At 42.5% G+C, this 27,948-nt stretch overlaps 1 long non-coding RNA gene across 1 annotated transcript in view; it reads left to right on the top strand.

Moving 5' to 3' along the window:
- The first annotated feature begins 1,620 nt into the window (after positions 1-1,620).
- LOC141983949 (uncharacterized) overlaps positions 1,621-27,948 on the top strand; it is a 29,297-nt gene continuing 2,969 nt past the window's right edge. The window contains exons 1-2 of the long non-coding RNA XR_012638588.1: positions 1,621-1,771; positions 7,191-7,317. This is a non-coding gene — a long non-coding RNA (uncharacterized LOC141983949). The remainder of the gene's footprint in view (positions 1,772-7,190; positions 7,318-27,948) is intronic.

The following is a 27,948-nucleotide window of genomic DNA, read 5'->3' as shown; positions in this document are numbered from 1 at the left end:
ATTTCTAATCTTAAACAAGGGATTCCCAAGCTGCTTGGCTTGGGTTAGCACTAAGCGACCTAATACAGCTTACATATTACAACAACTTCTATTATTTTTTTAAACCTAAGTCTGTAGTTCATTTGTGTGTGTATCTTCACCTACTTTAAACTTGCAAATAACACGTTTCTTTTCCCTAGTTAATGAGCCTACAGATCGTTTGTTATAGGAATAGCTACAAGTGTTGTCTTTGGTGAGAGATCTAAGGTACAATTGACCTAGGGTAAGTGACTGGTCCTTTGGGACTGGGAGTAACCTGAATATTGTTGTGACTTTTGGTGTAAGAGACCATCTATCACAAAGGTGGTTGGCAAGATAGACTGGAGTACCCAAGGGGAATGTCTGTGACTCCATGGTTAGGCTGCTATAGTACTTGCAGAGTTCACACTTGTTATTTGGTTGGTAAAATCTAAGTATGGAACTCACTCCCAGCTTGGGGTTTGTGCCCTGCTTCTTGGCAGTCTGCCCTGAGGTTGGCACTCATGGTCATGAGCTCCTCCAGACATCCTGGCACCAACAAAGGGCTAATGTGTCTTCAGCATTTCCAGAAACTCATTGAAATTTCAACAGAGAAGACACTGCACTGTGAAGAGTGATATACAAGATCTAGGTATAATTATGATTTATTATTATTACTATTATTTTTCTCTTAAGACATTGTATTCCAAACTGTCTCTGAAACAAAGGGATTTTATCTTCAAAGCAAACAGGATATTTCTCACAGCAAGAAACACAGGACTATGTTTCCAGGTGACACAGCTTGGATCAGTCAAGCTGCCCACCACCTAGAAGAGTTCCACTATGTGAGTTTGCACACGCTGTGGTGGAGGCAAGTTGACAGCCACAGCATACGTCTTTTTAAAAAAAACAGATGTCACAATCCGTCACACTGAGAGCAGTATTTCCACCATGCTCAAATCATCACTTTTTATCTGTTGAAAGACATCTATAAATCATGATGACTGGGGAGGATGAATTCAGTAAGAAGGATATCTCTGTATCAGTAGTCATGGACAAAATATTTGCATAGTATCCCATCAAACCATTGACAAGACAATCCAATCTGCACTTGGCTTTTTCCAGGCTAATCTATTTTAGATTTTGCAGTCTCTTATCCTATGTGAATTCTCTAACCGTCTTTATTGCTCTTGTCTGAAACCTTTTAATCTCAACAACATGTTTTCTGTAGGTGAAGTGGCCAAAACTGGACACAGTATTCCAAACAGGTAAGTACCATTGTTTGGTAGCATTACATCATAATTAAAAAGGCCCAAACCAGAGCCTTTTATTTGGGTTCCCTTCACCTAAGTTCTTGAGCTTTTGCAGTTGATGTAAAATGAAACCTGGATCTGAACCACCTCTGATACAGATTTTTGCAAAACCAAAACCAACCAGTTTGTTCTTGTTAAATGGAAACTTTTGATTCTAACCCATTCCCTGGCCTCTAATGTTGGGGGTTCGGATGAAATGGAACCTTCATCCAGCTTACCTTCTGTTGTGGTTTTGTTTTGCAGAACTAAAACCCAGCATCCCCGGCCCATCTCTAAATAGAATGTTTTCTCTCTTATTTCCATCACTTCTGCTTCTTCTGCAGCAAGTGGCATTGCCCTGATATAAACTCCAGAGGACAAAGAGAGAAGGGAGAAAACACAGAAAGTGGGAAGATGTTGTTCTGATTCACTACTGCAGGGAAATATGTAATCAGAACATGTTCTTCAAAAACAGAATTAAGGTAAGAATTAGGCTTTAAAAAGAGCCTTTGCCATTCAACTCTCTTTGTAAGGTGACTGGAGGGGAACCTGACAAACACTTATTGCCCATTGCCAGTCTCCTTGTTCATGAACAGCCACTTAGAGGAAGCTAGCCTGGGAAGTTTGTCATATTTATTTATAGGAAAATGAAGCGCTCAATACAAGCTGAAGTAAGCAGGATTCTTCAATCTGTCAATGCCACGAGCAGTGATTGCACAGCACTCTGTATTCTCGGTGCACTGGGCTGTGATATTTTATTTCATACATCATTTCATATTCCAAGTTGTATAATCATACATCCAGCAAATTGCACTGCACAGCAGTGAACATGCTGTTTGAATCTACAGCGTAAAGTTAGCCAGTTAGGTAGGTAAAAGAACAATTTGTGAAAGACCGGGTAGTCTTACTTCTCCGACCTGCTGGCACCAGGTGAAAAGGTTTACAATATTCCAAACCTCTGGTCTGGTCTTCGAACACACCTGTGCTCGGCAGCCCTGAAAGTTCAGCGAACAAATTGTTTCTGTGCTGCTATTTCATTTTATTCCTTCTGCAAGATTACTTTCGCACATCTGGTAAAAATTAGATACACAGATTAGTTATGGTTCTATTTTTGGTTCATTTCTTGAAGCCTCTGCCCTCACCTCTCTAGCGCAGGAAAGACATACATTTCTTTCAGGAATAATTGTTCTCATTACTGGCCTTGGTTAGGGATTGCATAGCCAGTGTCACGTCTAATTAGATTCCAAGAACTCCAGGTCCATGATTTGTGACAGTGAAAGTGCATGCTGATGATGCATCTCTACTGAGAGCACGGCTTGTCCAATAAAGAGGCACTCTCTAATCCACAGAAATATGTCACACACTTGCAGTTTTAATGAAACGGTAATCAGCCTACCCAAAGCTACATTTCATCTGCATTAGGCTATATAACATTAATCAGTGGTCTATAAAAAAAGGCAAGGTGCTTTTTAAAATTATTCAGGCATGACATTTTGCTTGGGTTTTAACTCCTTGCCTGCTCTCCTTTTTCCATTAAAACAGACACACAGAAGATACAGAGGGCCTGATATAGGTCAGTAACTGAAAATGAAAGTATAAATTTCTCCCTTATACCTTGCACTTTATTGAAGTGATATGCCTCACAAAAGACAGAGCATCAAGGTAGTGAGTGTCTATCCAGGGTTGCCACCTGCTTTGAGCTGAAAAGGCCTGTTTGATATTTCAATTTCTGCCCGTGTCCCACTGCTTCAATGACAAGACACTGCTGCCACACGTTACTGAGAAAACCAGGTAGCAATAGGAGGAAGGAAAGCCTTCAACCTCCAGCCTGACAGCAAATAATGTCCTTTTGAACTAGGACACACAAACCATGATCAATGAAGCTATCACCTCAAGACAGGACTACTGTTACTCCCTCTACTTAGGACTTTTCATCATTGCCAGCCAGGAATTCCAGCTTGTACATCATACAGCAACCTGCCTTGTGAGTGAAGCTAACCCTTGAAAGCACTTCACACAGAACTCTGTGCGTCCCACTGGCTCCCCATTTGCTTCTGGATCCAAATAATCCTTGGGGCCCTCAATTATCTTGAATGCCCCACTATTTATGATCCTGGTGACACAGACACTATCAATGCCTATAACAGTATTTTCTACATTTTGGGAAGTGGTTCCCTCGAGGTGTGGGTGTGTGTATGCATGAAGGACTAGCTGGAGGGCATGGGCAGATCTCTTGACTGTTCTCCAAAGTCTCGGCTTTCACTTAAAAAGAAGACTCTTGTTGTGCTTGTAGGGGAAAAAAATCTTTAAAATATGACCCAAGTGTAAAATATGAGCCATGTAGTGATGTCTGCCAGTGTTTGCAGGGAGCCTAGCATTATAGCTCTGAGGTATGAACTGTTCCATTTGCCTCAGTGGTTGCTAATTCAGATGCCAGTGATGATACCTTCTATGTCATTCCTTAGAATAAAATGTCTGGACATTTAACATTCAATTTAATTTCATGCAAATTCTAAAATATGGGCAAACTTTTAAAAACATATGGTAAGGCCAAAGGGCGGGCAGGGGAGGTGCAGCAGGGAGGGTCATCTTCCAAAAGATTAGGGAATGCTGGCCTACAGTGAGACTATCATGAGCTGGCAGCAAAAGGCCAAATTCTCTGCTAGCGTAAATGGTTACAGCTTCATTGCCCTCAATAGAATTTTGCCTATTTACACCAGATTTCCCTCAGATTGGGGTTTATGGAATTCAGAGAAGATCAGACTACACTCTAATATGACTGTGCTCAGTTCCCTGTGCACAACCCATTTACTTCTCAGAAGCCTTAACTTGAATAGATGACATGATACCCAAGCACTAACGATTTTTATAGGATTAATTAGTTAATCTATGTACACAGGGAAAAGCAGGTAATTGCATGCATAAAATGTGCATTTTCAATCAAGGTTATGTGTGTTTTACACCCACAATTTCCTGTTTACTCCCATGTGTATATATTTTATAGGAATAGGTAGGATAGGTACTTATTTAATTTTAATGTGGTCCTTAGAATTTTTGACATATTCAACCTGTGACACTGCTGCTACCCCTTGCCTTTGTGTTTCAATATGATTAGCTTCACTTCAAAGCTTTATAACTGTGTACACTCAATAAGCACTAAAGCACGACAGATAATTATAATCATTACTAGTTCCTGAATTCTTTAGATGGATATTTTTCCTGATTTCAGAAACTGTTCAGGTTCAGAAACAGAGCTCTTAGTACTCCTTGCATATCAGATAGAACAGGATGAATCCATTTAAGTAATTAACATCTTTATTAGGACCAAGGATTTTCCCCCATTTGCTTTATGGCCTACTGTAGTTCTCTTGAATCCTAGCATATCATTTAATCTGATATTGACTGGTAGAAATATTATGAAATAGAACTATTGTATCGTAAGTCCCTATTTACAAGTAAGTCCCTATTTTCACAATATTTCCACAGCAGAATTCCTTCTGGCATTTTTACACCTGTCCAATTGATCCTTTCTGCCACTCTTCTAAAGTCTGACCCCAACATTGGCATCTGAAGGTCATACGACTGTGTCCGAGTTAAATAAACAGCACATTTCTGTATTAACATAAATGTCTCATTCCCACTGAGATGAATGTTCCAATGTCTGTCTTGTATTTGATCTGTGGTTCAGCTGATTTGCCTACATTCCAGAACAGGAAATTGGAGTAAGGAAAGAGAAAGTAACATAATCATTTATTCACCTCCCCATAAGTTTCTTTTCTCAACATAAATAATGACATTCGACCTTCCACTGGAACAGCATGAAAATTAAGACATATGATGATCTTTCTTACGGGTTTCCCTTGAGCTGACTGTGGTCATTTCTCACAATATGCTTTGACTTTCTTTCCCTCGGATAAAAAGCAAGCTATAAAAGTAATAAACCTTTCATGCCAGTTCTCAGAGTAGTTAACCAAAAGTCTAGCTAATGAGGGTTTTTCTTCTAGGGCCAGGAGAGAGTTTACAAATCCTTTGCCCAGGGAGTATGGCTATCTAGTCCGGAAATGGCTTCTCTGCTCAGAGCACGTACATTTACAACAGTAGTGAGCAGCCTCACTGGATGCAATGCTAATCACTCCAGCTCTGTGTGTATTCAGTGTACACATTATCATACTGTACATAGATCAGGAAAGGAAGGAGGTAAAGGAGGGACAGAACCTGACTCTGCAGATAAGGAAGGTTTAAAAAAAAAAACAGAAGCAAAACATAAAACGATAAAGCACCTATATCTATAGTAGCGGCAAAGAGTCCTGTGGCACCTTATAGACTAACAGATGTATTGGAGCATAAGCTTTCGTGGGTGAATACCCACTTCGTCGGATGCATGTGCATATAAGGTGCCACAGGACCCTGCTGCTTCTACAGATCCAGACTAACACAGCTACCCCTATGATACTATATCTATAGTGACATTTGTTCATTCTGAATACCTTCCAGCTGAAATTTGCATCAAATCTCAAGGATGAAGAGAGCTCTTGCCATCTGCAGGCAAATGCTCAGCTGTATTGCAGACCATACCTTGTAGAAAACTGTAAGACACCAGAATGTTAGACTGTACCAATTCTGTCTGGTGACTGCTGAAGAAAGGATGCTTCCATTTTCAAAGAGGTTATTTATAAACCAAAACAGACAGGACGCCTAAGGGAGCATAAACCCATGTGTACCAGTGCATTAAATGTGCTATGATTTGAAAAATACATAGTGTATGGAACTGTTTCACAAACCAAAAAGGCAATAAAACAGAAGGGCTATAATTCTGATAATAAAAATGATCTGCATTGGGGGATCAGACCCAGAGATTTTTGAACCATTATTTTGAACCATCTGTTAAACCCACCAGCTCCATTCTTAGTCCCCACATTGGTTCAGTCTGCTGGTTGGCATTGGTAGCCTCCTCATCTCTTACACAGATCACATGGTTTGGGAGTGAAGCCTAATCCAGTATAGCACCATGTAGAAGTCTGAAATTTGATAGGCTAGCGCTAATTCATAAATAGGCATATTTTCTTGCCTTGTTTGTTTTGTCTATCAAAAGTGCAATGCACTGGTATCACGATCATATGTTCTGAAACATAATATGCAAAATACACACTGAAGTCAATGGGAGTTGAGAATGCTCAGAAATTGAAGGGATCAAGTCCTAAAGCTACTAGAAAGGTACACGAGTAGACAGATCTCAGTGCACAACATACAATCACTAGGCTGATTTCATGTCAGGTATAATGCTATTTCACTGCAGTTACACCAGAGAAGAATTTGGCTCATTGCATAGCTATTCATTCCAAGAATGATTTTCCCTAAAACAAACAATGGAGGTTGTTTTAACCACCCTGTCAAGCTAATGCTACTGACAATTAATTTTAAGGAAGAAAATACCATGTATAAAATGTATGGAGTGAGGGTTTGGGGCCTGTGTTTTGCAGGAGGTCAGACCAGATAACCATAATTGTCCCTTCTGGCCTTAAAATCTATGAATCTATGACGATGGAACTGTTCTCCCTCATGACACAACACACACATTCTTAAAATAATGATAATTGCCTGCCTTCTCTATTTACAGTTTCCTGAGAACTTGTTCTTCAGTAATGTAGACAAATGTCTACAAAGCAAATTCTTGGTTTATACATTATCAAACAGACTTTTAAAGAATCTTCTTCTATTAATCAGGCACAACTGTCAATGCTGGACACAGCAGTTTTCACAACAGACCCTTGGGATTTTTGAATAAACGGGGGTAAAAAAACCCTGACATTTCTTTCTTAACCAGACACTGAATTTATACCCACAGCTGGGGTGCTGAGGATTTAGATAGTTGAAAACAAAATTGACTATTTTTGTTTTCAGGATGAAGGCCCTATCCCAGAAGATGCTGAGTTTCTTTCAGGAGATGCTACCTGCCTTCCATTCAGGAGATGCTACCTGCCCTCCAATAGAAGCACAGGGACTCCCAGGAGGAGGTCAACAATTTGAGGTATTGGGCACAAAGAGAAGAGTGAAATGTTAGTTAAGGAATAGAGGTGAGGTGGCACAATGGATTTCTAATGCATTGGCCTTTCACTTCTGGAAAGAAGGGCTCATCTATGGCTTCATAATCTACAAGTGAAAATTAATGATGGGGTCTCAAATTCTTTGGAAAAAATATCAGAAACCTAACTGACAATTTGACACACATGACCATCTGTCTTCTGAGCCTGAGTCACAAATAGAAACAGAAGGGTGTGGTGGGGTCAGGATCCAGTAGCATTTTTCTGTATGCAACCTTACATTTGGCCCTTCAGCATTCAGCAGATTGTAGCATTCCCCTTTTCTCTATGTCATGAGCATCTCTGGCCTGCTTTTAAAAATTCCAAATGGGATGATTAATACTGCCACTTTTCTGTCTTTTGTGTAGCCATTGGTTTCCTTTATAGGAGCTGCAGCAGTGCAAGTAGGATCGTATGGTCCGGTAAAGATACCAGAAGGATATTTATAGCTAGTACCAGAAAGACACAGGAGGAGCAGAAGGTGGGGCCGCTGGGAGGCCCCATGCCGGCAGCTCCTCTGGCGCAGCTGTATCGCCCCCAGCCCTTCCAGGCAGGGTCTCCTCCGCCTGTACAACAGCAGCCCCGCCAGAGGACAGGGCTGGGCATGGTCCAGCCACAGAAGGAGCTGCCGGTGTTCTGCTCCTTTCCCCACTGCCCCTCTTAGCTGGGGAAGGAGCAGAGCCCCCAACCCTGCCCCTGCCCTTCCACGGAGCCGCGTCTCCTCCGGCTCGGTCTGTACTGCAGCAGCCCAGCCACCGCCAGAGGACAGGGCTGGGGGTGGAACAGCCACCAGAGGAGCTGCCGCTGTTCTGCTCCTTTCCCCACTGCGGTTCCTGGGAAACACAGGAGGGAAAGGAGCAGAACATGGGGCCACCGTGCGCCCCACGCTGGCAGCTCCTCCGGCGTGGCTGTACCGCCCCCAGCCCTGCTGTTGTGCAGATGGAGGAAACCCTGCGTGGAAGGGCTGGGGGCGGTACAGCCACGCCGAAGCAGCTGCAGACATGGGGCTGTACAGTGGCCCCATCTTCTGATCCTTTCCCTCCTGTGGTTCCGTCGTCACACCTGCCCAGGGGGAAGAGGACAGAGCCCTCCACCCCCCGCCACAGGTAAGGGGAGTGGATCAAGGGGAGGGGATGGGGAGAGCGTGGGGACCCCGGGCTGGGGGCGGGGCAGAGAGGAGTCACATGGAGGGTCACGTGAGGAGGTCACGTCCCCCCCAGTTAGCTGCTCCCCCTCCGTACCGGTAAGAAATGGATTCCACTTGCACCACTGAGGAGCTGCATCCATCAGACAAAAGATCTTCTGGGTGATACTTCTTGATAAACTGGGACGGGGAGTACAACATTCAGAAGCTGCCAAAAAATCTTAGATCTTCTACGAGTCTGTTATATAGCTTATGGTGATAGTACGGTGGCATTATACACAGTTGCAGATTGTAAAATGATTGTTTACTGAAAGGACATTTTAGTTTTTCATATGTATCCCAACTGATCAATCCCTATGGTTTAAATTGAAACCCGTTGTCAAAAGCAGTCCTTTAATGAACAAACATCTAAACAGCAGCGGCAGCTGACGCAAAGGGAATCATTGCATAGCCTTTGCACTGACATTTCCTAAGTTTGAGGGCTGCCTTATATTCATCATGACCTAAGTAAATGAAAATTATTTTGACCTCAATGATGCACAGGCCAATCACTAATAAAAATTTTACAACAGCCTTAAGTACTGAAAGACTTTCCAAAACATTTTGCTTTTGTTTTGTTTGCAAATTCCATTTTTCATTGATGCTACCTGGATATTTTCCTAACAAGGAAGAACCAGTCTATATCAGTCATGCTATTTTCCTCTTGTATGTCACATTCCCCTCAGATGTTTCAGTGATTTCAGCCTTGTTTGATTCCCCTTCTCACAAAAGAAAGGGGAGTTCACTTCCCCAGTCATTATGAGGTTGTTGTCAAGGAATGCTCTCTGAAGGGTGGTCCTTTTTAGAAAGGTCCAAGTGAGTGAATACAGCTAGTGAGCTCTTAAGCTATGTAATAATATTTTCCTCTTCCAGCTAAACCTTCAAAAAAAAAAGAGGGTTTCATCTATTTTGCAGAAGCCTTCCTGTTTATGCTCCACCACCCTCTTCTCTTCCATAAATCCTTTAAATCCTTTGAAAATGTCTAACCTGGGACAAATTCATAAAAATTCACAGTTTTGAATTTCATCATTTTTATAGTGAAATCTGTGCTTGCTCAACATGCTAAAGTTTCACTCTGAAGTAAATGACCGAATTCTGGCAAGTATATCCGTTCTTGTCTGTGAACACTGACAAAGCTGAACTTGGCAGTTTTGCACAGCTCTAAGTCAACACATGAGAGTTTTCTGGCACATGTGGAGGTGAGAGGCTGAATCCCTTCAAAGCTAGATTTTCTGTTTTAGCCATGAGAAGCAAGCAAGCAAGCAAGAAAGAAAGAAAGAAAGAAAAAGTATTTTGGAACTATTCCATCTGGCAGTATCTCACTGTGTTGTAGAATAAAGGGAAAGGAAGGGGACATAGAATACTCTATAGGTTGAGTGAAGTATAAACATGTCTGGGACCAGAGCCTTTCATTCCATATTTCAGCTGGAAAATGAGATTTAAGAAAAATTCTAAAATACTATTGCTAAATTACCTAAGCTAAACTGACTGATGGGAAACTTTAACTAAGTCTCCTTTACTGAACTGATGGCTAATGTGATTTTGTATACAGAGTTTGTTTTCTTACTTGCAATAGTCAAAGGGCCAGGGTAAGTTCGGGATCTTTCTTTCTTTCTTTCTTTCTTTCTTTCTTTCTTTCTTTCTTTCTTTCTTTCTTTCTTTCTTTCTTTCTTTCTTTCTCTGAGCTTGTATGTGAACCAGTGAGAAGAGAGTCAGAGGGGCAGGTGTGACATGAAGCGAAGGGGAAAGACTGTGAGGGAGGGGAACAGAGAGGTTGGAGCAAACAAACAATAGAGTCCAGTCGACACTGTAGAAAGTTCTCTGAATGTCTGAAGGTCCCTGCTTTGGCTGCTTCTGCAGCTGTTTCTACCAGCTGGAGTCTCTGGCTGGTTCTTCCCTGGCTTGTGGAGGGGATGGTGGTTAGGCACCTAGTTCTCCCAGAGAATGTTGTGAGGGGTGTCCCCCCTGCACAGTTCTGGGTCTGTGGGTGAGGGTGGCCATAGCCAGGCCCCATTTTATACTCTCCCTCACAGTGCATCAAACCCTGCTTTGGCTGCTTTGCAGTTGCTCCTGTCAGCTAGAGTCTTTCCTTTCCTCCAAATAAAATAAATAAAGAGTATTCTGTGGCTAATATCTCATGTTTACTAACAGGTGATGTCTGCCAAAGAGCACAAATTAGCATGTTAATGGAGCTGTACTGTAATTTGGGTGGCCAAAAATGAAGAGGCACATACAAAAATCTAAAACTAAACCAAAATAAACTAGTAATGTGTTTGATGTTTTAAAATCAATTTAAAACACATTGTTTGATCTTGTTTGTTACCACATCTAAATATCCTTTTCTATTTCACTTTCTCTACTGAGTCTCATGTATGGGATAAAGAGAAATGTTTCTTTCCTGAATATTTTGAAAACATTTGATAACAAAAGAGCCCAGATGCTTTTAAAACTTATCGGAATTGGGGTTCCTTTCACTTAATGCTGGTTTTACATTGTGAATCTGTTGATTTACACTGGCCTAAGGGAAAGGAGATTCAGAGCTATTGTTTTTACTATCATAATTAATTGAAATGTCCATATCTGTAGTTCGGCAGCAGTTCTAATATGTTCTATTAATATATCTTCTAGGCATTCACTTAATTACATCCTAAAATCTACATTGTGGCATGTTATAATAGGACAAACATAGAGTAAGTGTTGCAAAAGCAGTAAGAGGAATCTAATACTAATATGTAGGGGGAAATTCTGCCTCATTTCATCACAGGTATGTAAGGCAATCAAACTCGTATGGTTCCACTGCTCAGGGGAAGGGAACAGAATATGAGAAGACCCTGCAAAGGAATCTGCTCCCGCTCTGATGTGTGGAGCTGTAGAGCTCTGCAAATCCATAGGTATCTGCTTTATATCCACGGACCATTTCTGCAGATAGCAGCGTGGATGTGGATACAAATTTTGTATCTGCGCAGGGCTCTGACAGTCTTGGCATGGATCCTCCACCTGCCCTGGGTGGGGACCCTGGGGAGCAGGGACACTCGGCAGGGGGCTGCTTGGGCCCCAGGGCAGATGGAGGGTCCGCCGCAGCTCCCCACGGCTGCCAGCATGGCTCTCCCCCACCCAGTTCTGGCCAGGGAGGGGAGTGGCTCCGAGCCGCAGCTTGGCCTCGATAAGAGCCGGCCGGGCAGCTGTGTGGAGCTGTAGTGGACCCTACACCTTCCCTGGGCGGAGGGCCCGAGCAGCCCCCAAGCACCTCCACAGGTCCCCCCACCATGCCCCCACCTCCCAGGCGCCCAGCCTGGCCAAAGGCAGATGGAAGGTCCGCAACTCTGCGCGGGCTGCCCACAGCTGCCCGGGGCTCTCATTGACCGGGGTCTAGCGGGGGGGATGCCTCGGAGCCTCAGCCCGGCCCCCAGTGTAGAGCCCAGCAAATCTGCGGATATCTGCGGCTACGCGGATAGCTGCAGATAATTCTTGCGGATAGTGGATCAGGTATGCATACACATTTGTGTATCCACGCAGGGCTCTATGGAGCTGTGTTCCACAGGGGTTCATCCATAGCAGCATAGAGGGATACTTTGGAGGAGCATAAGTTAACACTGGGGATGTGGCCAGGAGACCCAAGAGAGAAGGCCTAGCAGCCACAGAACCTCTTGCCACCATGAGGCTACAGCAGCAGATGCAGAGTGACTCCGCTGTCTTGCCATGGTTTTAAAAGGTGGATTCTCTCCCCTAACCCATATATAACTTCCCAGCACACGGCCCACCTACTTGGTGTTTGATTTATTCAAGAGTTAACATCTTCATGGCTAATTCATCCTCACAACAGCCTGCATGGCAGGTAGGTGAGTCCTGCATTCCTCATTCTGCAGATGGAGAAACTGTTTCACAGAGGAATAATGGGGCAGATTTTCAAAGATATTTGGATGCCTAAAGATGCAGGCAGGAGCCTACTGGAATTTGCAAGAGCACCGTAGCAAGTTAGGCACCTAACTCACAGCGATTTCAGTGGGAATTAAGTGATTATCCTGCCTGTGCACTTTTAAAAATACCAGTAATCACCTATCTGCATTTTTAAGTGCCCAAATACCTTTGAAAATCTGTCCCAAAGTGACTGGCTCATGGTTACGTAGCAAGTCAGTGGAAGAATTTGGAAGTTATGGAGTCATGGAGGATAGGTCCACCAACGGCTATTAGCCAGGATGGGCAGGGATGCAACTCTATGCTCTGAGGATCCCTAGCCTCTGTTTGCCAAAAGCTGGGCATGGATGAGAGGGGATGGATCTCTCAATGATTGCCTGTTCTGTTCATTCTCTCTGAATCACCTGTCATTGGCCACTATCAAAAGACAGGATACTTGGCTACATGGAGCATTAGTCTGACCCAGTATGGCTGTTCTTATGTTCTTAAATTCTTGTCAAATAGTTCCACATCTAGGCCACAAGGCCATGCAGACACTCTACTATTTATGGTACACCTATGTTGAGTTCTAATGACAAGTATTATTCATCCCCAGTTTGTAGAAGAATAGGTGAAAGAAATGTGATGAATGTTAATGACACTTAGTTGTCTGTCCTTTCACTCACTCTCTCACAAAACAATGTAACTGTCATATTTCTCATTGCAGTCTTGGTGTTAGTCATTCACTTAACAGGGCTCTACATAGAAAACATGACACATTAGTTGTTTTAATTTTAACTGCCTTATTCATTAAACAAAATGTGATTCTGATAAGCTTCTGTATTTTGCACAAAGGGGAGAAATTTTGCCTCGCCCATTGTTCAAGAGATGGAGTCTCTTGTTTTATGTTTTTCAGAAGTGTATTATTTTAACAATTACTCTTTTAAGTGGGCTGCAGTCCATTGTCCCTTTGGAATTGTCTGAGGCAATGGATAATTTACTCTTACAGAGTAATATGCCTTTTTCAACAGTTACTCAAGACAGACTAGCTAAATAGTTATTAGCTATTCAGAATGACTCAGTTCCAATCTTGGAATATCAGGGTTGGAAGGGACTTCAGGAGGTCATCTAGTCCAACCCCCTGCTCAAAGGAGGACCAATCCCCAATTTTTGCCCCAGATCCCTAAATGGCCCCCTCAAGGATTGAGCTCGAAACCCTGAGTTTAGCAGGCCAATGCTCAAACCACTGAGCTACCCCTCTCGCTGCCTCTAGCTCATACTGAGCACAGCTTAAACACAGAGAAGCAAGGGCTGTGGTGAATGATCCATCTCCAATTTCTGCTAATCACAGACATTGCTACTTCTAACTGTTCCATGCTTTTGTTTCAACCCCTGCCCACTATCCCATCTAATTGAAAGGGGCATATGTGAGGCAGTATGTTTCCAAGATGGTTCCTAAAGGCAGGCAAGCTCAGAGACAACCAAAAATGATTAATCATTGATCTCAAGGAAGGAAGGAAGCAGGGAAAAGAAGATAATGCTAGTTGGAAAATTCCAGAAACCAGACATCAGCACTGTACCAATTTTTACATAAAAAAGTCAACCAAATTGTCATTGTGAAATTATTTTTACGTGGCCAGTTTCTTCCCTCTCAGATCTGGAATGACTTTGGGAATTATCCATCTTCAGTTCCACTCCTTTTTGCTTTGAAACCTGTAATTCTTTCTGCATAAGAGTAGATTAAAAAATAAGGAAAAAGAGAGAGATTTGAATTTCTGACCTTTTGACTTTAGATTACAGCATTCAGGCTTTGCTTCCACTTTCCCAACCAGATTAGTTGGCAATCTTTTTTTACCAGTCCTTCAACAGATGCGATTGCAAGGAGAAGTAGTTGGCATAATAGCATTTTAAAAATACCATCAGCAGTTGCTGATGTGACAGTACTTAAAAAAGAATGTGTTCTTTTCCTTCTCCTTCCTCAGTTGGACAGAAATTTACCCTTTCATTATATCTGAAAGTGTTGCAGCACATTATGCTTACACGATTCAATTTTTCTAAGATCATGCTCAATTTCTTATTCTGGCCACTTTCCCACTTTTAAAACAAACCAACAAACATACTTGCAAAAGTTGTTCTCCTGATGGCCTATTTATATTTCAGAAGTTCTAGGCCAAGTTTTTCAAAAATGATTATTGATTGGGGTGCCTTATTTTAGGTGCTCAAACTGAGACACTTTGGATAACATTTTCATAAGGGCCCAACTCGCTTATGATCATAAATCCCATTTTCAAAAGTGCCTAAGTCACTTGGGAGCATAAGTCCCATTTCAATTTAGGTAATGTTGAAAGTTTTACTCCTTATGAAATAGCTGCTTTACCGTGAGTAGATGCTCAGCACTTTCTGAAAATCAGGCTCCTTTAAGACACATCTTTAAATTAGCCTCCTCAAAATGGATGCACCCAAAATCTTTAGTCACTTTTGAAAACTTTGGCAAAGAACTTCAGAGGTAATCCCTTTTCAATTAAAAATGGTTTTATTGGATTGGATTTGGTAAATCAGTCATATTCCTCTGTATCTTCATAGACAAATATGTATGAAACAATTAGGTATTAAATTTCCTTGGCAGGAAAGCTGGCAACATGGTCATAAAATGAGGTTACTTCAGTCTCTCATGTATTGGCCAATCAGTTACTATAGAGGTGATGAAAAGAAATGTAACTGAAAATTTCAAAGTAAATATAACTGGTAACTACATATGGGAGATTCATTTGTGAAGAATAATTGAGTTGAATAATTTTGTCTCTTTTCCTCTATATGAACTATCCAGGAGTAAATTGTAAAATTCTCCTATTTATTTGTTCAGTTTTATTTGTAAATTTAGAAACTAAAATGATTCTTTATCTGCCAGTCAATCATGAACACTTCATGCCTTAACATCAAAAATTTGTGCTGTATTGGTTATTAACATAAGTCCTATGAACTTGTTTCTGTTTTGTGACTGGATGATTTATGTCAGAAGCACAAAGGGAAGACATTTTGCCTCGCCCATTGTTCAAGAGAGGGAGTCTCTTGTTTTATGTTTTTCAGAAGTGTATTGTTTTAACAATTACTCTTTTAAGTGGGCTGCACTTAATGAGGCAATGGATAATTTACTCTTATAGAGTAATATGCTTTTTTCAACAGCTACTCAAGACAGACTAGCTAAATAGTTATTAACTATTCATATGAACATAGGAATGCTAGCAGCAAAATCAGACTTCATTTCATTTCTCCAGTTCCAAAATCTGGGCCATGGTTCCAAAAGCAAATACTCATGGCATTGGCAGATGATAGTTGTCAGCATCCAGTCACTCCAGTGGTTACTTCTATAGCTCACTATTCAAAATGTACACTGTTGTTGGTTAATTCTGCAATTTGAAATTTGCTTTCAGGAAATGATCAAAAATTCAAATTATAAACAGTGAGGGAGGTTTCCTCTAATAGTAAGCTCATTTGCTACAATATTAATAGAAAATGGGCAAAAACAAACAAACAAACAAACAAGCAAATAAACAAATGAGCTAACATAGTTGAAGCAAATACATTAAAAATATTGAACAGCTCTTTGTGGAAAATGCTTTGTTCAGCAATGAAGCTAATTCATTAATATTTCCAAGCTAGGAGGATTTGTGGAAGAAACCATTTTTGGGAAAAACAAGAACATTCTAAACTGGTGGTCTTTAAACCTTCCAAGTCTTTTCAGAAGTTTGCCTTGGTTCACACATGTTCATTTATGCTGACTGTTGTTCCTTTTTTGGCAGTCCTGCTCTTCCCCAGTAGTTCAAGGAAGCAATGCTGTATAAAATTGTATCAGCTGTGACGTTGACCTGTCAGGTCTCCTACTGATTCTTGCTGAGTTCCCATCAATCTTTCAATATCTACTAATCTCATCAGGTTCTCTCTGAAGCTGTTCCCATAGAAGTGTCAATAATGTTTATTCAACTATTTAAACTACATTGACTTTTGAGTAAAGTTATTTAGTGAAGTACCAGACAAATATAAGGGTTAGGGACAATGGAATCATATAATTTCACAACAAACAAGTTGTCACTGTATTTAACTGAGTACATTAAACTGTGGTAATATTTCATTGTGAGACATTTCATTCCTACTACAAATGTACAGTATATACCTAGAAATGTGATATACAAATCAGACATGTAAAAGTTGGCCTAAAATAGCACTATGTTCAAATGTGCAGCAATTTCTGCACAGTGAAATGAAACAGTTTTTAAAGTGAATAACAGTGCAATAAAAAGATTCAAACAGCCTAATTAATGCCAATCAACATGGTTTTATGGAAAATAGGTCTTGTCCAACTTGATATCGGTTTTTGAGGCGTTTGGTTGATAAATGTAACTGTGTTGACATAATATACTTAGACTTCTATGAGGCATTTGACTTAGTACCATGTGACATTCTGATTTAAAAAATAGCACTATACATAATCAATCATAATATTAAATGTACTAAAAACTGGTTAACTGATAGAGCTTGAAGATAATTCTAAGTGGGGAATCATTATTCTATGGGGTGTTTCTAGACAAGTCTCACACAGATCTATTCTCAGCCCAATGCTATTCACTATCTTTATCAATGTTCTGGAACAAAACATAAAGTCATTGCAGTTAAAGATGGTAGATGGCACAAAAATTGGTGAAGTGAAGTGGTAAATAATTATAAGGACAGGTCAGTTCTACAAAGTTCTCTGGATCATATGGTATGATGGGATCATTTGAACAAAATGTGCTTTAATACAGGTTATACTCCTAAGAACTAAAAATGCAGGTCATGCTCATAAGATGGGAGACTGGACTTTGGAAAGCACTAAAGTGAGGGGTCATGGTGAATATCCAACTGAACATGAGCTCCCAATGCAACATGGTGGCTAAGTAAATGCAATCCTTGGATGTATAAGCAGTAGTAAATATTGAGGAGAAGCAGGAAGGTGTTATTACCACTTTATACACACTTTAATAGGACCATTAAAGGAATACTCTGTCCAATTCTGGTGTCCACACTTTACAACAACGTTGACAAATTAGAGGAGGTTTAGAAATGACATAATACAATGCTCAAAGGAATGGAAAACCTGGCTTACACACTGTGAGATGAAAGATCAATCCATTTAGCCTAACCAAGAGAAAACTAGGAGGGTATCATAGAATCATAGAATATCAGGGTTGGAAGGGACCCCAGAAGGTCATCTAGTCCAACCCCCTGCTCGAAGCAGGACCAATTCCCAGTTAAATCATCCCAGCCAGGGCTTTGTCAAGCCTGACCTTAAAAACCTCTAAGGAAGGAGATTCTACCACCTCCCTAGGTAACGCATTCCAGTGTTTCACCACCCTCTTAGTGAAAAAGTTTTTCCTAATATCCAATCTAAACCTCCCCCATTGCAACTTGAGACCATTACTCCTCGTTCTGTCATCTGCTACCATTGAGAACAGTCTAGAGCCATCCTCTTTGGAACCCCCTTTCAGGTAGTTGAAAGCAGCTATCAAATCCCCCCTCATTCTTCTCTTCTGCAGACTAAACAATCCCAGCTCCCTCAGCCTCTCCTCATAAGTCATGTGCTCTAGACCCCTAATCATTTTTGTTGCCCTTCGCTGGACTCTCTCCAATTTATCCACATCCTTCTTGTAGTGTGGGGCCCAAAACTGGACACAGTACTCCAGATGAGGCCTCACCAGTGTCGAATAGAGGGGAACGATCACATCCCTCGATCTGCTGGCTATGCCCCTACTTATACATCCCAAAATGCCATTGGCCTTCTTGGCAACAAGGGCACACTGTTGACTCATATCCAGCTTCTCGTCCACTGTCACCCCTAGGTCCTTTTCCGCAGAACTGCTGCCTAGCCATTCGGTCCCTAGTCTGTAGCGGTGCATTGGATTCTTCCATCCTAAGTGCAGGACCCTGCACTTATCCTTATTGAACCTCATCAGATTTCTTTTGGACCAATCCTCCAATTTGTCTAGGTCCTTCTGTATCCTATCCCTCCCCTCCAGCGTATCTACCACTCCTCCCAGTTTAGTATCATCTGCAAATTTGCTGAGAGTGCAATCCACACCATCCTCCAGATCATTTATGAAGATATTGAACAAAACCGGCCCCAGGACCGACCCCTGGGGCACTCCACTTGACACCGGCTGCCAACTAGACATGGAGCCATTTATCACTACCCGTTGAGCCCGACAATCTAGCCAGCTTTCTACCCACCTTATAGTGCATTCATCCAGCCCATACTTCTTTAACTTGCTGACAAGAATACTGTGGGAGACCGTGTCAAAAGCTTTGCTAAAGTCAAGAAACAATACATCCACTGCTTTCCCTTCATCCACAGAACCAGTAATCTCATCATAAAAGGCGATTAGATTAGTCAGGCATGACCTTCCCTTGGTGAATCCATGCTGACTGTTCCTGATCACTTTCCTCTCATGTAAGTGCTTCAGGATTGATTCTTTGAGGACCTGCTCCATGATTTTTCCAGGGACTGAGGTGAGGCTGACCGGCCTGTAGTTCCCAGGATCCTCCTTCTTCCCTTTTTTAAAGATTGGCACTACATTAGCCTTTTTCCAGTCATCCGGGACTTCCCCCGTTCGCCACGAGTTTTCAAAGATAATGGCCAAGGGCTCTGCAATCACAGCCGCCAATTCCTTCAGCACTCTCGGATGTAACTCGTCCGGCCCCATGGACTTGTGCACGTCCAGCTTTTCTAAATAGTCCCTAACCACCTCTATCTCCACAGAGGGCTGGCCATCTCTTCCCCATTCTGTGATGCCCAGCGCAGCAGTCTGGGAGCTGACCTTGTTAGTGAAAACAGAGGCAAAAAAAGCATTGAGTACATTAGCTTTTTCCACATCCTCTGTCACTAGGTTGCCTCCCTCATTCAGTAAGGGGCCCACACTTTCCTTGGCTTTCTTCTTGTTGCCAACATACCTGAAGAAACCCTTCTTGTTACTCTTGACATCTCTTGCTAGCTGCAGCTCCAGGTGCGATTTGGCCCTCCTTATATCTTTCCTACATGCCCGAGCAATATTTTTATACTCTTCCCTGGTCATATGTCCAACCTTCCACTTCTTGTAAGCTTCTTTTTTATGTTTAAGATCCGCTAGGATTTCACCATTAAGCCAAGCTGGTCGCTTGCCATGTTTACTATTCTTTCGACTCATCGGGATGGTTTGTCCCTGTAACCTCAACAGGGATTCCTTGAAATACAGCCAGCTCTCCTGGACTCCCTTCCCCTTCATGATAGTCCCCCAGGGGATCCTTGAGGGGTACTTGAGCATGGTCTAAAAGCACTTATATGGGGAAAAGATTTCTGATAGTATCAGGCTCTTTAATCTAGCAGAAAAAGGTATAATGGCTGAAAGCTGAAGCTAGACAAATTCAGACTGGAAATAATGTGGCAAAATTTTGAAGACTAAGAATAATTGACTAATGGAACAATTTAACTAAGGATATGGTGTTTTCTCCATCACTGGAGGTCTTTAAATCAAGATAGGATGTCTTTCTGAAAGATACGCTATCAGGGCCATCTTTAGGCATACGCAGCATACTGCGGCTGCGTAGAGCACCCGGAAATTTGGGCACCACCGGGACCATAGGCACCGACTTCTCATCTTGCCGGGGGAGTGCTCGACCCCCCACTCCACTCCAGGCCTTGCCCCCACTCCACCCCTTCCCCAGGCCCCCGCCCCGTCTCTTCCTGCCCCTGCTCTACCTCTACCCCACCTCCTCTCCCGAGTGCGCCCCATCCCTGCTTCTCCCGGAGCTTGATCGCCGTGAATCAGTTGTTCGTGGTGCTCCAGAAGCACTGGGAAGGAGGGGAAGGAGTTGGTAAGTGCGGGGCGAGTGGAGAAGAGGGGGGAGCTTGGCGCCAGTGGGTGCTCTGCACCCATTAAATTTTCCCCATGGGTGCTCCAGCCCCAGAGTACCCACCCACAGAGTCCACGCCTATGACCAGGACAGCAGGTAAGAGCGGGTTGGCTCCTGCATACCCAGCGCACGCTACAGTCTCCTTACTAGGCAGAAGGCAGGGGCTGTATTCACAGAGCCGAAGGCACTGGCATAGGGGCACCAATTGCATTGGCATAGTGGCACCAGTTTAACAATGTTGCATAGGGCCCCATAAATCCTAAGGATGGCACTGTATGTTATAGTTCAGCCATGAATTATAGGCTTGATACAGGAATCACTGGTGAGGTTCTATGGCCTCAATGTAGGAGGTCAAAGCAGATGATAATTATGTTCCCTTCTGGCATTAAAATCTATTAATTTATTCTATACAAGCTAATGCTATTAGACTGTGCTGTTCTGGGTGAGCATGGTTATCCTACTGCACAGTGCCATGTTCGTTTATAGTACTATATAAACAAACACATTAATCTTGTGTGCACCAGCAAACATTGCCAAATTCTCGAGAACTTTTGTTCTGAATTCTGCTATAATTTTTTTTTTTAAATCCTGTCAAGGTCTGCATTAGGTTTTACACAAATTCTCATGACACGCATGTTTAAAGCGCACTGGCAACCTTGTCTGTACATTAATTATTTATGTCCTCATTCATTCATTCTTTCCTTGTCTTCTATCACCAAATTTTGCACTGTTTAAACTCCTGCCCGACCTCTCCTAGCTTTCATTCCTTCTCCTGGAGATCTCATTTCCCCCTTTCCTTTCTGCCTGGGAGTGGAAATGTGCCACAAGATTTTTTTTTTTCCCCCTGTAAGGGAGCAGCTAGGGGAAACTGCAGAGATAATTTTATTTATTGGGCCCCTCTCCACCTGAATGGGAGAGAGAAGACTGAGCAGCAGAAGAGAATGAGGCCATTTCATAATCTCTCCGATGGAGGACAAAAACCTTGCAGAATATCAACCAAAAGTGGCCAATACTGCTAGGAAATGCTAAAAGTGCCATTTTTTATGGATGCCATAAAAATCCATACTAGAGGAAATAATTTCCAGTGATATTTTCCAGTGATTAGAACAATGACTGGGAAATTAAAATAATCTGTACAGGTCTAGTCCCAGAGTCAATGAACACAGAAAACAGCATGAATTTCCTGTATAATTTATGAAGAAGTGGGCCCTGAGGATATCCTGCTGGAAACAGCAACCAGCAGTTGAGTCATATTGGAAAAAGTCATAGGTACTAATAAATAGTAATGCATGAGGAACTAACAATGGTAGGCCATAGATCCATGGTGGCAACCTGTGGCGCATCAGGGTAATCTGCTGGCAGACCATGAGACAGTTTGTTTACATTTGTATGGCCACCCGCAGCTCCCAGTGGCCACGGTTCACTGTTCCCGGCCAATGGGAGCTGCGGGAAGCGGCAGCCAGCACGTCCCTGTGGCCCATGCCACTTCCCGCAGCTCTCATTGCCTGGGAACGGTGAACCACGGCCACTGGGAGCTGCGGGCAGCCATGCAAATGTAAACAAACTGTCTCACGGCCTGCCAGCGGATTACCCTGATGGGCCACATGCAGCCCGCGGGCCACAGGTTGCACACGACTGCCATAGATGGAAGCCATCTTCCATTTGAAGTGACAGGTGCATTTCTGTAACCTTGCCTTTAAAATAAACACATAGGAACATGAATATATATTTTAAAACAACAACAAAACCCCTACGCTGTCTGAGATAACAAACAACATATGTCAAATGCTTAATACACTACCGCTGCGGTTCTCAACCAGGGGCCTGGGGACCCCTGGGAGGCCATGAGCAGGTTTCAGGGGGCTGCCAAAATAAACCAGAGAGCAGGGTCACTGTTAGACTCACTGGGACCCAGGGCAGAAAGCCGAAGCCTGAGCAACTTAGCTTCGCAAGGCCCCTTTTGCAGGGCCGGCTCCAGGCACCAGCTGAGAACAGGGTGGCAATCCGTGTCCCACGGCGGCAATTCGGCGGCAGCTCCGCTGCTCTTCCCGCCGCGGTGGCTTTTGGGCGGCAGCTCCGCCGCTCTTCCGGGCATGGCGGCAATTCGGCGGCGGCTGCTTGGGGCGGCAAAATTGGTAGAGCCGCCCCTGCCCTTGTGGCATGGGGCCCTGGACTATCCCCTAATGCCAGCCCTGGCTTTTAATCTATTGACAAACAGCTGCTGTTGCACAGGTGAGCCATGGAATTCTTATAGCATGTTGCAGGGGCCTCAGAAGGAAAAAGGTTGAGAACACCTGTCCTACTGAACATTGTTCAGATACTATCGTGATGAGCAGGGTATAAGAACTGTGGTAAACCCAGGACAAACAGTGTGGTAAACCCAGGACAAACAGCTACAAAAAAGGGAGGGGTAGTAATTAGTCCCAAGGGATAAAAAGGCCTCTCCCTGTCCACTGAGGAGAACCACCAGGAAATAAGGTTCAGCTGGAAAAGGGGTTGCTAGGGAGCTAATTAGGTTCAGCTGGCTCCAACTGCTGGAGACCTTTTTAAACCCTCCCCAGCCTGGAAGGAGGGGGAGGTGAAAGAGTGAGAGAAGCAGGGAAGCTGCCAGTAGGCTAAGGGCAGCAAGATATCAAACCCTTCCTGGAAGAGAGGCTGCACTCCCTCCCCAGAAGGGAAGGAAAGCAAGCACCAGGGACTGATCAGGGAAAGGAATAACCAGACTCTGTGCTACCTGTATGGATTTGCCTTGCCCAAGCCGGTGTCTCCAAAGCTAAAAAGGACTGAGTCTGCTGAGGAGAACAAGGTACTTTGCTGCAAGACCTACATAGAATAGAACAGAATGGCAGTATGAAATGTTTGCACTAACCCACAGTTCATGTGATTAGCAGCTAGTTTCAGGTTTTAAGATAAATTCACAACTCAGACTATGTTCATGGAAATAACTGCTAAAGTTCACATGCCTTTGAATTTCACACAAACCTCTGCTGATATATGGTTTTGTATCACTGTAATTTAAAATTCATGGTTTTGGAGCTAAATTAGGTGAAATTTGGTGGATTACATGAAGCTTTACTTTGAGATTCTGAATTCATTTTAACATGAAACTCCAGAGAAAACTCAAGATCAAAAGTAAACAAAATGTTTGCCCTAACCCCTTTGAAGCAAACTACTTGGCTTTACATAGCTCCTGGACTGATTGCATAAGGAATACCATTAAATAAAGGTTTCAGAGTAGCAGCTGTGTTAGTCTGAATCCACAAAAAGAACAGGAGTACTTCTGGCACCTTAGAGACGAACAAATTTATTAGACCATAAGCTTTCGTAGGCTACAGCCCACTTCATTGGATGCATAGAATGGAACATATAGTAAGAAGATATATATACAGAGAAGTTGCATACATACATATGGAAGTTGCCATACAAACTGTAAGAGGCTAAGTAAGATGAGCTATTATCAGCAGAATAGCCTGGCAGAAGAGTCTGTCCTATCTGGGGCCTCTCCTTTTGTCCCTCCAGGCCCACGAACATGATACAGTTCTGTGGTGACCTAGAATCCTACTTTCGACATCTCCGACTCAAAGAATATTTCCAACACGCCTCTGAACAACATACTAACCCATAGAATCCTTCCTACCACCACTACAAAAAGAAGGATTCTGCGTGGACTCCTCCTGAAGGTCGAAACAGACTGGACTTCTACATAGATTGCTTCCGTTGACGTGCATGAGCTGAAATTGTGGAAAAGCAACATCACTTGCCCCATAACCTCAGCCGTGCTGAACGCAACACCATCAACAGCCTCAGGAACAACTCTGACATCATAATCAAAAAGGCTGACAAAGGAGGTGTTGTTGTCATCATGAATAAGTTGGAATATGAACAAGAGGCTGCTAGGCAGCTCTCTAACTCCACACTCTACAGGCCATTATCCTCTGATCCCACTGAGGATTACCAAAAGAAACTACACCATCTGCTCAAGAAACTCCCTGAAAAAGCACAGGAACAGATCTGTGCAGACACACCCCTAGAATCCCGACCAGGGGGATTCTATTTGCTACCCAAGATCCATAAACCTGGAAATCCTGGACCCTCCATCATCTCAGGCATTGGCACCCTAACAGCGGGATTGTCTGGCTATGTGGACTCTCTCCTCAGGCCCTATGCTACCAGCACTCCTAGCTATCTTCGAGGCACCACTGACTTCCTGAGGAAACTACAATCCATCAGTGATCTTCCAGAAAACACCATCCCAGCCACTATGGATGTAGAAGCCCTCTACACCAACATTCCACACAAAGATGGACGACAAGCTATCAGGAACAGTATCCTCGATAATGTCAAGGCAAACCTGGTGGCTGACCTTTGTGACTTTTTTGTCCTCACCCACAACTATTTCACATTTGGGGACAATATATACCTTCAAGTCAGAGGCACTGCTATGGGTACCCGCATGGCCCCACAGTATGCCAACATTTTTATGGCTGACTTAGAACAATGCTTCCTCAGCTCTCATCCCCTAATGCCCCTACTCTACTTGTGCTACATTGATGACCTCTTCATCATCTGGACCCATGGAAAAGAAGCTCTTGAGGAATTCCGCCATGATTTCAACAATTTCCATCCCACCATCAACCTCAGCCTAGACCGGTCCACACAAGCAGTCCATTTCCTGGACACTACTGTGCTAATAAGCGATGGCTTTCCACAGTATGCATCCGTTGAAGTGAGCTGTAGCTCCCAAAAGCTTATGCTCAAATAAATTGGTTAGTCTCTAAGGTGCCACAAGTACTCCTTTTCTTTTTGCGAATACAGACTAACACGGCTGTTACTCTGAAACCGGTCACATAAACACCATCCTATACCAGAAACCTACTGACCGCTATACTTACCTACCTGCCTCCAGCTTCCATCCAGGACACACCACATGATCCATTGTCTACAGCCAAGCTCTAAGATACAACTGCATTTGCTCCAGTCCCTCAGACAGAGACAAACGCCTACAAGAGCTCTATCAAGCATTCTTAAAACTACAATATCCACCTGCTGAAGTGAAAAACCAGATTGACAGGGCCAGAAGAGTACCCAGAAGTCACGTACTACAGGACAGGCCCAACAAAGAAAATAACAGAACGCCACTAGCTGTCACCTTCAGCCCCCAACTAAAACCTCTCCAGCGCATCATCAAAGATTTACAACTTATCCTGAAAAATGATCCCTCACTATCACAGATTTTGGGAGACAGACCAGTCCTCACTTACAGACAGCCCCCCCAACCTGAAGCAAATACTCTCCAGCAACCACACAACAAAAACACTAACCCAGGAACCTATCCTTGCAACAAAGCCCGATGCCAACTCTGTCCACATATTTATTCAAGTGACACCATCATAGGACTTAATTACATTAGCCATGCCATCAGGGGCTCGTTCACCTGCACATCTACCAATGTGATATATGCCATCATGTGCCAGCAATGCCCCTCTGCCATGTACATTGGCCAAACTGGACAGTCTCTATGTAAAAGAATAAATGAACACAAATATGACATCAGGAATCATAACATTCAAAAACCTGTAGGAGAACACTTCAGCCTCTCTGGCCACTCAGTAAAAGATTTAAGGGTGGCAATTTTGCAACAGAAAAGCTTCAAAAACAGACTCCAAGGAGAAACTGCATAGCTTGAATTAATATGCAAAGTAGATACCATTAACTTGGGTTTGAATAGAGACTGGGAGTAGCTGGGTCATTACACATATTGAATCTATTTCCCTATGTTAAGTAGCCTCACACCTTCTTGTCAACTGTCTAAATGGGCCATCATGATTGTCACTACAAAAGTTTTTTTCTCCTGCTGATAATAGCTCATCTTAATTAATTAGCCTCTTACAGTTTGTATGGCAACTTCCACCTTCTCTGTATGTGTATATATATATATCTTCTTACTATATGTTCCATTCTATGCATCCGATGAAGTGGTCTGTAGCCCATGAAAGCTTATGCTCTAATAAATTTGTTAGTCTCTAAGGCGCCACAAGTACTCCTGGGTTTTTTTTCATTAAATAAAGGAAAATTTTATTTTCCTGTGACCACTGAAAATAATTAGAATCATGCAGTGGTTAGATTTACTACTTAGAGTCATGAAATATCAGAAACAACCTTGGACAGTAGCAGTGATAACAACTGTGCTGTCTTTATGGCCATAAACTATGCTTATAAAAGTGTAATTATAGCAGTTCATAAATTAGGGCATTTAGGCCCTTAGATTTAATTTATAATGATGTGAATAAGTATGGCCTGCAAAGTGTTGCAAAATGCTAATTTTATTAGGGATGTCCATTCTGAATGGATTTTTAAGTTCTTGAACTATTTTGGTCATGAAACACCTACTGCTAGAGCCAATAAATTTCATTAAAAGGCAAACAGGAAGGATGTAATGAGTATCACCTAAACCAAACAAATACAAAAAACCTCAACTCCTTTGTCACTAATGAATAACCAAACCTCTCCTTCCAAACTCAAATTTGAGGAATTGATTTCAACATCTTTACGTCAATAAGTTTCTTATTACAATCTCAAAGAACCTGGATCTGCAATTCGCAAAGCAATAAAGGGAAAATATATACCAGGTCTATTTTCCCCGTTGTTCTGACAGCAAAAAGGGGAATATGGTATGTGTAAAACTGATATCTTACAGTATTGTATTAGCAACTAGTTTAGGAAATGGTTACTTGTCTTAGATATATATTCTCTGTATATACATACATAGGCAGGACTGGCTAACTCCAAAGAAACCCAGCATAACCTTGGGGGTGCATACAAACCAAGGGAGGTTTCTGAAAAAAAGTTTACACATGGGAAATTCAAATGATATACCCTACACCAGGAGATGTAGCTATACCTGAATTAATGCACCTACACACACACACAGAAGAATATGCTCACATAACCGCTCCAGCTTTAAACTGTAAACTGAGCCAACTGAATGGATATGAACAATGGCTTGCATTGAATTGTTTTAGGTTTCCTATCAAGTACTTGTTTTCCTCTTTCTAAAATGTGTTCAGATTTCTAGAAGTGGATCTTTGATGTACTGTGGTAAACATTAAAGGGTTCTTTTTTCCATTCAATTCCCTCGTTTTTACTTTGAACAATAATTCAACAATTAGTTTTTGTCCACATTGTATTTTTAACTGTATTCATTTCAAAGGGTTTACTGATTTTTTAGAAAGGAAAGTGCTGGATTCCATTCAACAGAAACATATTCTGTGTTCTTGTAGCAACTGTGCAATCTCCTGTTCCACGTACAGGAGAATACCATGGCTACTGCAGGTATCTGGGGTTGTTGAATGTTGATTTTTGTATTGGTGTCCACTGTACCTTCTGCATATGACAGGGTTATGTCCTGCTATTAGCAATTATGATTTAAAGAAAAATATATAAAGACAACAATTATTTGTGGTATTTTCCAGGCATTGCATTTTACAGTTTTACAAGATAATTCATGAAGAAAACTTTTCCAAAGTAATTAGCATATACGGCTTGGTTCTCCTCCTACCTATGCCATTTTTACCACAATGTA

This window comes from Natator depressus, chromosome 3 (assembly GCF_965152275.1).
Source record: "Natator depressus isolate rNatDep1 chromosome 3, rNatDep2.hap1, whole genome shotgun sequence".
NCBI lineage: Eukaryota > Metazoa > Chordata > Testudines > Cheloniidae > Natator > Natator depressus.
Note: the sequence above shows the minus strand (reverse complement) of the source record. Positions and strands in the feature narration are given on the sequence as shown.